At 37.6% G+C, this 15,295-nt stretch overlaps 1 protein-coding gene across 3 annotated transcripts in view; it reads left to right on the plus strand.

Annotated features, from left to right (window-relative positions):
- RABGAP1L (RAB GTPase activating protein 1 like) overlaps positions 1 to 15,295 on the plus strand; it is a 657,985-nt gene that overhangs the window by 28,291 nt on the left and 614,399 nt on the right. The window lies entirely within an intron of this gene.

The following is a 15,295-nucleotide window of genomic DNA, read 5'->3' on the forward strand; positions in this document are numbered from 1 at the left end:
CTCCAACACCACAGTTCGAAAGCATCAATTCTTTGGCACTCAACCTTCTTTATGGTCCAACTCTCACATCCATATATGTCTGCTGGAAAAATCATAGCTTTAAAAAAAAAAAGAAAAATCATAGCTTTGACTAGATGGACCTTTGTCGAAAGCGTGATGTCTCTGGTTTTCAATATGCTGTCTCTTCTTAGCACTTACTAATAGTCCATTGTTTGGATTATTTATTTATGAATTCACCTACTGTAGGAATCTTTGTTATTTCTACATTTCTGTAAATATAAATAAAGCTGTTGCAAATATACATGTGCAGGTTTTGTGTGGACACAACTTTTTGGCTCCTTTGAGTAAATAACAAGGAGTGTGATCACTGGATCATATGGCTAGTTTTGTGAGAAACTACCAAATTGTCTTCTGGAATGACCATATCATTTCACATTCCTGCCAGAAATGACTCAATTTCTGTTATCATGTTCTTGAAGGCAGTTGGTGTTGTCAGTATTCTGGATTTCAGCCCTTCTAATAAGTGTATGGTGATATCTTATTGTTTCAGTTTGCATTTCCCTGATGACTTAGATATGGAGCATCTTTTTATATATTTATTTGCTATCTGTTAAGTTCTTTGAGATAATCTATTTTACCCCATTTTTAAAATCAAGTTGTTCATTTTCCTATTATGCTATTATTTTCATGCCTTTCTTTTTTCTTGTCTTCCTCTTATAGTTACTATAAGAGACATTGTGTCTTAGTGAAATCCCTTAGAATCAGACTGTTAAAGTCCTGTTTCCATCATTTAATCACTGTGTTTTTGTGAAAGTTAAAATAAGCTCTTGTGCCTCAGGTTCCTTTTTGGTAAAAGAAAGGTTATAATGTGTGATGGTTAAATAAATTGATATATGTAATATAAAAAGGGCTTGGAGTAGGGCTTGACCTATGTTAGTACATAGTATTTATTATCCCATCATTTCATATAATTGTTATCAGTCATTGCTCTTTACCACATTCCCTCTAGAAAACTTCTGTTCAACTTATTCAACTAACTTGTGTATGATTTTTAGGAATATTTATATTTTCAGTCTTAATTGAATTTTAAAAATCACGTTGCTACCATATGAGCATATTCTCTTGGTAAAATGTTTAATAAATACTCAAGTATATCTAGTTAAAAATAAAGTTCCCCTGCATGTAACACCTCTTCCCCTTAACTTCCTCTCATCTTTCCAGATGCTAAGTACTGTTCATAGTTAATAGTAGATTGAGGCTGAGCAGATAGGCCTCAGGTGGTGTTCCATCTTAAAAATATTTTAAAATCTGAAGTCTCCTGGCAGCTGTTCTAATCTAGAGTCTCTTGTAGTAGAGTAGTTTCATGAAGCCCTGCAGTGTTAATCTCTTGTACCCTCCTCAGGGTTTATTTGTAGATCCAATACCCTGAGTAAGATCTATTGCTCTTTGTTTACTTCTTCAGTTTGTGGTAGTCAGGGTATTTTGTTTTTCATCTTGGCAGTTGTATGCTAAGAATTCCCAGCCTTAGTGGTGTGGAAGTTGATCCCACAGGTCACTCAAGGTTGGGGTGGAGTTATGGTGGCAACCTTAGCCTGCTCATGTTGACATTTTCTGTATGAGGCAGTGATTCTTGACTGCTTAGGATTTATGATGGGCTCAACTGAAACATGATTGTAGAAATAGGAGGCATCAGGAGGGATGTGTCAGTGCTCTGGGCCATTCGCCTGTTACTGATCTGGGACTTGTAAGGAGACCTGGAGTTGCCTTACAGTGTTTTAGCTCTAAGTGCAGAACCTACTGGCTAGCCACTGTTCACTAAGAAAATATCCAGCTGAGAGGCAGAAAATTGTATGCAGCTTGCTTTGAGAACTATAGCACTTAAAGTACTTGAAGGGTAATTAGAATTTTATTTGTTTTAGGTTTTACTTATTGAAATGATTAAAAAAAATTTTTTTTATTAGTTGGAGGCTAATTACTTCACAACATTTCAGTGGGTTTTGTCATACATTGACATGAATCAGCCATAGAGTTACACGTATTCCCCATCCCGATCCCCCCTCCCACCTCCCTCTCCACCCAACTCCTCTGGGTCCTCCCAGTGCACCAGGCCCGAGCACTTGTCTCATGCATCCCACCTGGGCTGGTGATCTGTTTCACTTTAGATAATATACATGTTGTTCTTTCAAAACATCCCACCCTCACCTTCTCCCACAGAGTTCAAAAGTCTGTTCTGTACTTCTGTGTCTCTTTTTCTGTTTTGCATATAGGGTTATCGTTACCATCTTTCTAAGTTGCATATATATGTGTTAGTATGCTGTAATGTTCTTTATCTTTCTGGCTTACTTCACTCTGTATAATGGGCTCCAGTTTCATCCATCTCATTAGAACTGATTCAAATGAATTCTTTTTAACGGCTGAGTAATATTCCATGGTGTATATGTACCACAGCTTCCTTATCCATTCATTTGCTGATGGGCGTCTAGGTTGCTTCCATGACCTGGCTATTATAAACAGTGATGCGATGAACATTGGGGGCATGTCACCATTTTAAATGATTAAAAGATGTAAAATTGTACATTCAAATAATTATTTCTTGAAAATTTCCACCTTTATTTTAAAATCCTGGGTTCAGTTCAGTTGCTCAGTCGTGTCTGACTCTTTGCGACCTCATGAATCGCAGCATGCAAGGCCTCCCTATCCATTACCAACACCCGGAGTTTACCCAAACTCATGCCCATCGATTCGGTGATGCCATCCAGCCATCTCATCCTCTGTTGTCCCCTTCTCCTCTTGCCCCCAATCCCTCCCACCATCAGGGTCTTTTCCAGTGGGTCAGCTCTTCGCATGAGGTGGCCAAAGTATTGGAGTTTCAGCTTCAGCATCAGTCCTTCCAATGAACACCCAGGACTGATCTCCTTTAGGATGAACTGGTTGGATCTCCTTGCAGTCCAAGGGACTCTCAAGAGTCTTCTCCAACACCACAGTTCAAAAACATCAAATCTTCGGCGCTCAGCTTTCTTCACAGTCCAACTCTCACATCCATATGTGACTACTGGAAAAACCATAGCCTTGACTAGATGGACCTTTGTTGGCAAAGTAATGTCTCTGCTTTTTAATATGCTATCTAGGTTGGTCATAACCTTCCTTCCAAGGAATAAGTGTCTTTTAATTAATTTCATGGCTGCAATTACCATCTGCAGTGATTTTGTAGCCCCCCAAAATAAAGTCTGACTCCGTTTCCACTGTTTCCCATGAAGTGATGGGACCAGATGCCATGATCTTAGTTTTCTGAATGTTGAGCTTTAAGCCAACTTTTTCACTCTCCTAAATCCTGGGTAGTATGTAATCATTGTAACATATTTAAGAGTACAAGTAAAAAGTGAAATCTCCTCATTCATTGTTTACTAAATACACACATTTAAAAATAAAAGAAATGAACTTGCAATAGATAGTGCATTTTGGATATCTTTCTGTGACACTTATTTGGCAGCATAATACTATATAACTTATGGAACTGTTTCCTTACTGTTGGATACAGTCTGGGTCTCCCTTGCTTCCCTGGTGTCTCAGTGGTAAAGAATCCGCCTGCAGTATAGGAGATGAGTTTTGGTTCCTGGGTCAGAAAGATCCCTGGGAGAAGGAAATGGCAACCCACTCCAGTATTCTTAACTGGAGAATCCCCATGGACAGAGGAGCTTGGTGGGCTACAGTCCATGGGGTCACAAGAGTCGGACGCAACTTAAGAGACTACACCACCACCTCCACTGAAAACAAATCTAGTGTTCTTGCCATTGTATTTTCTTGTATTAATGGATATTTATCTAGGACAGATTTTTGCAGGTGGAAAACAGTATACCTTTACTTTAAAATTTAAAAAAAAATTCAGTAGAATTAAATGCTGACTCTGGATTTTTAAAGGGGCAATAAAACTCAAACTTGTTTTGATAGAGATGAAAAATGTTTCATTTAATAATGAAAACTGTTTATCATATAGACTGTTGCAGGTAGAAACTCCCAAGGAAATTTCTACATAGTTGAGTTTCAGATAGATGAAGATGTGAGGATAATCTCTCAAAATAATGGCTAATACTTTTTCATTGTCATTAAAATTAAGAGAAAAAAATATCTGAAAGACTTGGTGATGTTTTGGCAAGACGTTACATCAGTTTAAGCTGCTTCCTAGTGAGAGATGTAATGATGATAGTTGATGTTTTGATATAAAAGTGATGGATTCATATGGTTAAAATTTAAGCAGTTTCAGAATGTCTGTATCTTCTGCTTCTGTTCCACCCTCACTTCAGAACTCCTGAGTCTAGTTCTGCAGGGGCTGGTTTCCCAGCTTGTCATTACATTTCCATGTGCTTTTTTTCCTTGAGGTACAGTTGATATACAGTATTAGGTAAATTATATGTTTCAGGTGTACGGCATAGTTTCACTATTTTTAAAGGTCCTACTCCATTTATAATTATTATAAAATAATGGCTATATTCCCCATGCTGTGCAATATATCCATGTACCTTATTTATTTTATACATAGTATTATAGTTTATACTTCTTAACCAACTACACTTTCCTTGCCTTTCCCTTCTTCCCTTCCACTATTGGTAACCATTAGTTTGTTCTCTATACCTATGTGTCTGGGTGGTGTTTTTTTTTTGTTGTTGTTTATTCACTAGTTTGTTTTATTCTTTGAATTCCACTTGTGATACCATACAGTGTTTGTCTTTCTCTGACTTATTTCACTTAGCATAATGCTCCCCAAGTCCATCCATGTTGCTGCAAATGGTAGCATTTCGTTCTCTTTGTGGCTATTACTCCATTGTATATACCACCTTTCCTTTATCCATTCATCTATTGATGGACACTTAGATTGTTTCTATATCTTGGCAATTGTAAATAATGCTTCTATGAACATTGGAGAAATGTTATAGAAACCCTTCTATAACATTTTCTGATTAGTGGTTTGCTTTTTTCCGGATACATACCCAGGAGTGTAATTTCTGGGTCATATGGTAGTTCTGTTTTTAGTTTTTTTTGAGGAACCTCTGTACTCTTTTCCACAGTGGCTGTACCAATTTACTTTCCCACCAACAGTGTAGAAGGGTTCTCTTTTCTCCACATCCTCACCAACATTTGTTATTTGTGATCTTTTTGCATATCCATGTACTTCTGTTTTCCTTTGTAGCTGACCACTTTGTTGCTCAGCTGTATCTCTGCTAATGTGAGTGTGTAAAGGGAAAGGGAGGAGTATGATCATGTCTGGTAGATGATGGATTATTTGAAAAAGTTGTTCAAAATAGGGAATCATGCGAACATAACACAAATACACCTTTTAACATGTTAAGTTGAAATCTTTGTGTACCTTTATTTACCAAGCTTCTGATGTAGGGCCAGGGCCTTCTGACATTCTGTATATTGGTCTTTCTTGCATACACCTCACCTATAATGCTTCATTTTAGATTTTTTTAGTGCGCCTAGAGTAAAACCTTAAATCCTTAAATGTGGTACAGAGCTGTATACAATCTTGTCCCTTACCAGATTTAAGAAATCTACTCTTCCTCTGGTTTTCTGTGATCAAGTTTTGCTGACTCTTCAATTTCTGAAACTTGCCTTAGAACTTTCCCACATGCTGTTCCCATAACCTGAAATGATCTTTCCCTCAAATCTTTGAATGTGGAATCTTAATCTCAAGTGTCCTGTTTTTAGAGAGGCATCCTTAGTGTTCCAGTCTAAAGCGGATTACCCCCCCAACCCCCGCCACCACTATCACCTGACTATTTTCCTTCATTCTACTTGCAGCATTTAATGAGTATAGATCTGTGGATTTATTTGTTGAATTTCTGCCTTTTCACAAAACTAAAGGCTACATAAAGGCAAGGGTTTTATGTGTTAGACTTGTCAAAGCCTGTGCTTAGAACAGTGTATGGATATAAGAAGAAGCTTAAATATTTGTTGACTTAATTAATCAAATATTTATTAATTGTGTTTTTGTCAGTACTGTAGAGGCATTAATAAAATGTTGCTTAGTCACCGTATTGGTAGCCTGTAGTATATTTTTAAATGGAAATGTGTACATTCAGTTATGCATCATATTTAATAAAATGTATGACATTAAAATTTTCAGATGATAATATTAGAATATGCAAATTTTCTCCTAAATTAAATAGAACCTTTTTTAAAACATGGGAGAAAATGTTGCTTATCCTTTTGAAATTAGTTATTCATTCATTTTTCATTGACACTGTCTTGAGAATTCTGATCATCTTTGAAAACCTAGGAAGATCATAGGCATTGTAGCCTTTTTTCTCACTAAAGTAATTAAAGTTTTCTTTGAGACTCTGCATAATGTAGTTATATTTGCCCTCTGGAGAACCAAATAGGTTTAAAGGATAGCACTAGAAGTAAGTAGAGCATGGGCAATTAAAGCTAAACAAACACACTGCAATTCTGATTTGTTGTATCTTAAGATCTTTTGTCCTTTATAAGGTGTGCTGGGATGAACAGAATGGCAGTCATCATTTATAAAGGTTTTTAATCATAGTTTTGTTTTTGCAGGACCAGAAATTTTCTGATTTGAAAGGGTATGCTTTATATAAGAGAACTGTAAAAAAAAAAAAAAAGAGAGAACTGTGTGCAGTAAGTGTTCAGCTTTTGTTTTTCTATTAAGTCTATGGAATGTAGTTTCTTGACTATGGGTAAGTGGATTAATATTTCAAATCCCATTATAGTGGTAAAGTAGATTTGGGTTAGGTATTTGTATGGGTTGTCTAATGTGATTAACATAGTAAAAGATTCTGTGTTGACATGATCTTGCTAGAGAGAAATCATTTGGTCTTTGAAATATTTAAGTTTACCCCAACAAATGTGATATTGTCAGGTGGTGTGCTATGCTCTTGACATTTTCCTAGGAGCTCTAAATAAAAGACAAATAGACATATGGTTGCTGTCCAGGAGGAGTTAGTTGTAATTGATGAGGTAGACACATAAGTTATTATGTGATTGATAAATGCTTAAGTAAGAATATAAAGTAATATAAAATGTATAAACACTGTAGAGGGAGTGATCTACTCTTTCTGGAAAGATTGTTAGTCAGGAAGTTCAAACTGTTGGGATTTTACCTTCCCAAATTTGTATAAAATAGGGCTCCTTAAACTCCCTGAAAAGAACCTCGCAGACAGAGGAGGGTAAGACTGCCCTTTGAATATACCTCAGAGCAACTTGGAAATTTCTTAAATTCTCTATTTTATATTAAGTCATGTGAATGTTGCCTTCTATTGCATACTGATTATATAAATGTAGTAATATTTCAGTCTCAGAAGAGAAAAAAAAAATCCTGTGGGTCTATTAATTTTGGAAGATTGGGTTGAATGAATAGGACTAATATCATGTTTGAGACACCTTCATTGTCTTAGTGTATCCCCAGCACGCCTCAGTTTGTGCCTGAGGGTATATGTATACTCTCTGAGAAAAACAGATTGTCAGTCAGATCATGGAACATTGCATTCTTCTTCCTTGTTTCCCTCCAACATTCCTGTTGCTTTCTTTTTCCTTTCCTTTCCTCTGTTCTTAGAATTGCTTGGTATGCCGTGATCATTTTACTTACTGTCCTGCACGTCTTTATCAGCCAGTGAGTAGAGAACATTGCTACAAGATGTTTGGGGGTATAACCAAGGGTGTTCCTAGAATAAGAGAGAAAAGCTGAGTCAAGAGCATTCATTGTACACAAGGAAAGGGTCAGATTTGGCTCATGAGAGTTAGCAAAATTCTAGGAAGACAAGTTTATTAGTAAGGGAAAGATGGGCCAGACTTTATAGTTTGGGATTAGAAGATGGAAGTTCAGTTTCATAGCAACAACAGAGAGGGTGGTGTTGACTTAGTTTTTTCCCAAAGTGGTCAGGGTATTAGACAAAATGGTCTAAAGCTTTCATAAATTAAGTACATATTCAAAGATAGATTATCTATGAAACTTTGTCGTTCAGTATCAAAAGGAATTATGTTACTGGTTTATTTTGTGGATGATAATATCCCTCCCTGTGGTTCTCTTGATGTTAGTGTGTTTCATTAATGACAGCTGCTTGATCTCTAACCTTCTGTATTTCTTACTATGCTGCACATGTCAGTTGGAGTTTCAGGAAGGTCTGTTGAAGTAACTACTCCACATTCCTAGGCTCTTAATTCATTGAGAACAGAAACGAGGAGCCAAATGAAGTGAAAGGGTTAGTTGCTCAGTTGTGTCCGATTCTATGCGACCTCATGGACTGTAGCCTGCCAGGTTCCTCTGTCCGTGGGGTTTCCTAGGATACTGGAGTGGGTTGCCATTTCCTTCTCCAGGGGTTCTTTCCAACCCAGGATCGAACCTGCATCTCCTGCATTGCAGATGGGCTCTTTACCATCTGAACCAGCAGGGAATCCCAAATGTGGGGAGAAATTGTTGAGCTTTAGTACTAGTAAAGGTGAATTGTGAAATGTAGTAAGGATTCTAGTATTGCATTCTTCATTGCAAGAAGTGAAAGCCCTCACACAGAAGTAAGAGAACAGAATAGTTCCCCTGCTCCCCAGTGCAATGAATCATGACACCTGCCACAGCCACAGTTCATTCAGATGGAAAGTTTGGTCAGGGAACTAGGCAGGTGTTTTTTTAATTTGGTCGCTTCCCAGACCAACACCAGGCACCCAACCAATGGGCCATCCTTGCAGGAGACAGACTGCTATAAAGTGAGATTGATTTGGTTGCTCTGAATCTGGTCTCTCTGTTTAATTAGCTGTATTAACTAAAACAAATTGCTTAATCATTTAAATGTATTTCTTCATTTATAAGGTGGCAATGCAGTTAGTTCAGTGACTGTTGTGAACATAAACAACAAAAAGATAACTAAAATGCCCAATACTGTTTGGTTCATAGTAAGCATTTAGTAAATAATAGTAATAATATGGTAACTGTTATTTATTTTCAACAGACTAGACCCTGAATGTTTAAATCTTTAAAAATTACAACTACCACCTTAAACACACAGTATGTGATACTTGTTACATTCTGAATTGTACTGTTAATAGACATACATGCCTTCAAATTAATATTGCTTCTTTGGCTTACTCATTTCATCAAAGCAAAGGTTACAGTTGTTTTTATGCTGATGTACCCTTATACTGCAGAGTTTACTGAATATTACACAGACAACTAGGTATAGGTTTTCATTTTCTTGTCAGAATGAAATCTCAGTAATATTTTCCACATTTTGAGGGAAGGGTCAACCACACATTCATCAACACTTGCTTATCTCAACTGTCTTGTGTCATTGAGCTTTAAATTAAAGCTTGTGTAGGAGCTTTAATTTCAGACATGTTGATATTTTCTAAGAAAGGTATTATTTATATTAGTGTGTAGCAACACTCCCCAAAAGCATTGACCTGCCTTGAACTTTATATGAATGCCTTGCACATAATTATTGTTTAATAAATATCGACTGACCTATTGCTGTACATTCATTTTCTCAGATACTCAGATTAAGGGAGATCCTAAAGTACTTCAGTAAGGTTTGGGTATGTTCAGTGCAATTCAGTTCAGTTGCTCAGTCATGTCTGACTCTTTGCGATCCCATGAATTGCAGCACGCCAGGCCTCCCTGTCCATCACCAACTCCTGGAGTTTACTCAAACTCATGTCCATCGAGTTGGGGATGCCATCCAGCCACCTCATCCTCTGTCGTCCCCTTCTCCTCTTGCCTCCAATCCCTCCCAGCTTCAGGGTCTTTTCCAGTGAGTCAACTCTTTGCATGAGGTGGCCAAAGTATTGGAATTTCAGCTTCAGCATCAGTCCTTCCAATGAACACCCAGGACTGATCTCCTTTAGGATGAACTGGTTGGATCTCCCTGAAGTCCAAGGGACTCTCAAGAGTCTTCTCCAACACCACAGTTCAAAGGCATCAATTCTTCGGCTCTCAGCTTTCTTCACAGTCCAACTCTCACATCCATACACGACCACTGGAAAAACCACAGCCTTAACTAGGCGAACCTTTGTTGCAAAGGCAAAGTAATGTCTCTGCTTTTTAATATGCTATCTAAGTTGGTCATAAGTTTCCTTCCAAGGAGTAAGCGCCTTTTAATTTTGTGGCTGCAGTCACCATCTGCAGTGATTTTGGAGCCCAAAAAAATAAAATCTGACACTGCTTCCACTGTTTCCCCATCTATTTCCCATGAAGTGATGGGACCAGATGCCGTGATCTTAGTTTTCTGAATGTTGAGCTTTGAGCCACTTCACTTTCATCAAGAGGCTTTTTAGTTCGTCTTCACTCTGCCATAAGGGTGGTGTCATCTGCATATCTGAAGTTATTGATATTTCTCCCGGCAATCTTGATGGGAGAAGATTCCCATCCAAGGTATGTATAACAGGGTAAATGGGCTTCCCAGGTGGCTCAGTGGTACAGAATCTGCCTACCGGTCAGGAGATAGGGCATTTGATCCCTAGGTCGGGAAGATCTCCTGGAAGTGGAAATGGCAACTCACTCTGACGGGATAGTCCTATGGACAGAGGAGGCCTGTGGCCTACAGTCCATGGGTCGCAAGGAGTCAGACATGACCGAGCACTCATACAAGCAAGCAACAGGGTAAAGAGTCCCTGTATCTATGGAATGAGATAAGGTTAAAACATAGCTGTATACAGTCTGTATGATGTTAGAAATTATAACAAGGGCTGGGATTCCTGGTACTAAATTATGTTTTCTTTGGCTAAATAAGTCAGGAGCTTTTCTCAGACTAATTACTGTTTACTGGTTTGGTTTTAAAAATATATATGAAGAAAACTGTTTAAGACATGAACTTTCCTGAGTTTTCCTAATTGCCTTAATTAAACTTTTCCCTGCTTCCCTCCCATCCTCCTCCCTCCTTTCCCCGCCCCCCTCCCCCCAGAGGTTACTCTGCATTGGAAATATGCTAATCTTAAATTTTTCTTATTTGAAAGGTAGAAACTACTTCACACTGGATTTGAATTGAAAGGACAGCTGTTCCACCAGGGGATTTTTAATCGTTACTGGTTAGAAACCAGAAAGTGAATAGATAGGCACCAGAAGTTAGTATTTACTCTGTGGGAAAATGCCTTTAACTGCAGTTCGATGAGGATGTAATTTTCATAGAAGCCACCTTGGTCTACTGCGATGCTCTTGGATGTCTTCTCTGCCTAGGCAGCCTTGCTCCCCGCCCACTCCTTATTGTTAGGGCATGCATGGACTTTGTACATGTGTGAGTTCATCTCTGTGTGACATGGAGTTTGGAATACTGTTGTACTTTTGTGAAGCAAGGAGGAGCCTGAGAATTTTTTTCTTCCAAAGTGCAATATGTGATTACTAGGTAGCTATATCTAAAACATAATAGATTAGGATTTACTACAGATGTAGTGTTTGAGTTTTATTTCTGGATATGTCAAATGTGAGTTTTATTTCTGTGTTTCTCCAGCTGTTTATTTTCCTCATTCTCTTGAAAGAACACACTGAAATATGTTCTTCGCTTACAGAAGTTTAATGTATTTTGATGTATTTTGACAAGACTATGACAAGTTGTAAAAGACCCTATCCTTTCATTTTTTAAGCTTTCATCTTCTGGTTTGTCATATAAGGTGTTACTGAATTTGTATGCTTAGTACTCTTTTAAAAAGGCTAGTGATATTTAGTATATCAGGTACAAGTTACTTAAACAAGTATATAGTGGACTTCCAATAAATGCTTGAATTAGTGAATCTATGTCATGCACATTAAAAATAATTCTTTGTTACCTTTAGGCAAGTATTTAATGATTTTTCTTCCACTTTGGGAGGGGGGATCGTTTTCAGAAATTGTGACATATTGTGTTTGTTCCATTTTTTTTTCAAATTTGGAAAGACATGACCATTTTCAGAAATTTTAAATTTTTATCTGGTTTCCATGTTCTTGTACTTTTTTGTTGTTAACCAATTAATCATTTAAGTGTTTCTTCTTTTTTTTTTTTTTTAGTTCTACCACTTTATTGCTACCAACCCATCTCCCTCCACCCTCATGCACATATGCTCAGTCATGTAACCCCATGGACTGCAGCCCGCCAGGCTCCTCTGTCCATGGACTTTTCCAAGCAAGAATACTGGAGTGGGTTGCCATTTCCTTCTCTAACATTTAAGTGTTTCTTAAATCATTCAGATATGGAATGACTAGTTTCTTATTTCCAAGATTTTTCCTACTCCCGAATATAAGATTGCTCTGCCCTGCCCCCTCTTTCTTCATCTAGATACATCTCTGGTAATAAATTCCCTAGATTTTAAGGCATGAAATAATTTGAGAGTGGTACTTTGGAGGAGAGTTGAGTTTCCATCTCATTTTCATTGCTTACTGGTTGTGTTGTTCCTGGATGAGTTACTTAATTCCTTTTTAATCCCAATTAACTAATTAATTAACTCCTGGCAAAGCAACTGAAAAATACTCAAATAGTAAGTGCTAATAATCAATCCAGCTGAACTATTTTAAAATACTAAAAGATGATGTTGTTACAATTCTGCACTCAGTATGCCAGCAAATTTGGAAAACCCAGCAGTGACCGCAGAACAGGAAAATGTCAGTTTTCATTCCAATTCCAAAGAAGGGTAGTGCAAAAGAATGTTCAGACTACCACACAGTTGCACTCATTTCATGTGCTAGCAAGGTCATACTCAAAATCCTTCAAACTAGGCTTCAACAGTACGTGAACTGAGAACTTCCAGATGTTCAAACTGGATTTAGAAAAGGCAGGGGAACCAGAGATCCAGTTGCCAACATCTGTTGGATCATAGAAAAAGCAAGAAAATTCCAGAAAAATATCTACTTCTGCTTCATTGACTATGCTGAAGCCTTTGACTGGGTGGATCACAACAATCTATGGAAAATTCTTGAAAAGATGGGAATATCAGACCCCTTACCTCTCCTGAGGAACCTGTATGCAGGCCAAGAGGCAACAGTTAGAACTGGACATGAAACAACAGACTGGTTCCAAATTGGGAAAGGAGTATGTCAAGGCTGTAGATTGTCACCCTGTTACTTAACTTATATGCAAAGTACATCATGCGAAATGCCAGGCTGGATGAAGCACAAACTGGAATCAAGATTACTGGGAGAAATATCAATAACCTCAGATGTGCAAATGACACCATTCTTAAAGCAGAAAGTGAAGAAGAACTAAAGAGCCTCTTGATGAAAGTGAAAGAGGAGGGTGAAAAAGCTGGTTTAAAACTCGGCATTTAAAAAAACTAAGATCATGGCATCTGATCCCATCACTTCATGGCTAATAGATGTGGAAACAGTGACAGACTGTTTTTTTGGGCTCCAAAATCACTGTGGATGGTGACTGCAGCCATGAAATTAAAAGATGCTCGCTCTTTGGAAGAAGAGCTGTGACAAACCTAGCCATTTTTTTAAAAAAGCTAAGATATCACTTTGCCAAGAAAGGTCCATATAATCAAAGCTATGGTTTTTCCAGTAGTCATGTACGATGTGAGAGTTGGGCCATAAAGAGAGCTGAGTGCCAAAGAATTGATGCTTTTGAACTGAGGTGTTGGAGAAGACTCTTGAGAATCCTTGGACTGCAAGGAGATCAAAGCAGTCAATCCTAAAGGAAATGAGCCCTGAGTATTTGTTGGAAGGACTGATGCTGAAACTCCAGTACTTTGGCGATCTGATGTGAACAATTGACTCATTGGAAAAAACCCTGATGCTGGGAAAGATTGAAGGAAGGAGGAGAAAGGGATGGCAGAGGATGAGATGGTGAATGACATCACCGACTCAATAAACATGAGTTTGAGCAAACTCTGGGAGATAGTGAAGGACAGGGAAGCCTAGTGTGCTGTAGTTCATGGGGTCACAAAGAGTTGGACAAGACCAAGCGATAGAATGACAGAAATGCTACAAATAACTATCTGTTTCTAACTATTACGTTAACTAAAGGAAAAGTAGAGTTAATCATGAAGGTTTAGAATGTGTTCATAGTTGAGGATGAGGGGAGATTGCACAATTGATAAAATTGTGGCAACATAGTAAAGATATCATTAATGTATTGAGGACTTTCTAAATTTGTCTTCTAGATTTAAGTTACTTTTTCTTTTAAACATGCCATCTTAAAATTCATTGAAATGGTGAAGTAAATGACTGTTTTAGTTGAGGAATAATAGTTGCTGAACTTTTAGAAATCTAGAGTTTGTTTAGTTGTTCTTGGAGGTTCTTGTGAGAAAGGAAAAAGAAAAGTATGTAACACAGTGCCTCATGAGTAATGAGCTTAATGATTGGCAGCAAATGTGTGTGTGTGTGTGTAGTGGTTAAGGATGTGGTCTCTCTGTTCGAACTGTCGTACTAGTTTTGTGACCTAGGGTGTCATTTAGCATCCTGTTGTTTCTTAATTTATAAAAATAGATTAATGTTAGTTCTATCTCATGTTTTTGGCGTTGCATGAAATGGAGTGTAAAGTGCATAGGACAAAATAAGCACTCAGTAAATGTTAGATGTTATTACTGTATATATATTTTTTGAGAGGCCTCATTTCATCGTGGAAAAAGAATCTTTGGGGTCTGGTTAAGTTGGTTTCGAGTTTTGCCTCAACTGTATACTAACTCTGTGTCCTTGGGCAAATTACTTAATAACTATTCTTTTCCTGTTTTCATATCTATAAAGCGAGACTAATAGGTACCTTGTAGAGTTTTTGGAAGTATTATAAATACACAGATACTCAGTGAATGGTAATTATCATAGGCATGATGCCTATAATTCAGGTCAGTAGTATTTTCTTGGGTTGGCAATGTGAGCCAGCTGGATAGATTTTTCCCTGACACTGATGGCTTTCTGAATTGAGTACTTAGTCTATAATGAAGTCAATTACGCTTTTTCTATAACAATACAATTTTATAATAACAGTTTAGTATTTATTTATTTATAATATTTTGGAATGAAATACAAATTGTGTATATTAGATTTTACTTGTGGGAATTTCTGTTACTTGTTACTTGTTTTTGTAGAACAGAGGTAAAAGCAACACCACTTTGGGCTCAGGATAAAGAAATGCCATTCTGACTTCCCCTAGATGCCTTTTGCCCTGTGTGTCCTGCAAGAGAGAAATCCTGCTTATGTGGGGTTGTTTCTGGGCTTTGGAGACTTTAGAGAAGTGACAGTTACCTGTTTGGAGTGGACAACCTAGAACACAGAACTCCTAATCAGAAGTAGCAGGTATCTTTTCTTTATTGTCACATTTTTTGTTGTATGAACAGAACTGTAGCTGTCAGTGGGAGCAGGCAGCCCAGCTCCCAGCTTAGGTCTGCA

The sequence above is a fragment of the Muntiacus reevesi genome, chromosome 5 (assembly GCF_963930625.1).
Source record: "Muntiacus reevesi chromosome 5, mMunRee1.1, whole genome shotgun sequence".
In the NCBI taxonomy this organism is placed as follows: domain Eukaryota; kingdom Metazoa; phylum Chordata; class Mammalia; order Artiodactyla; family Cervidae; genus Muntiacus; species Muntiacus reevesi.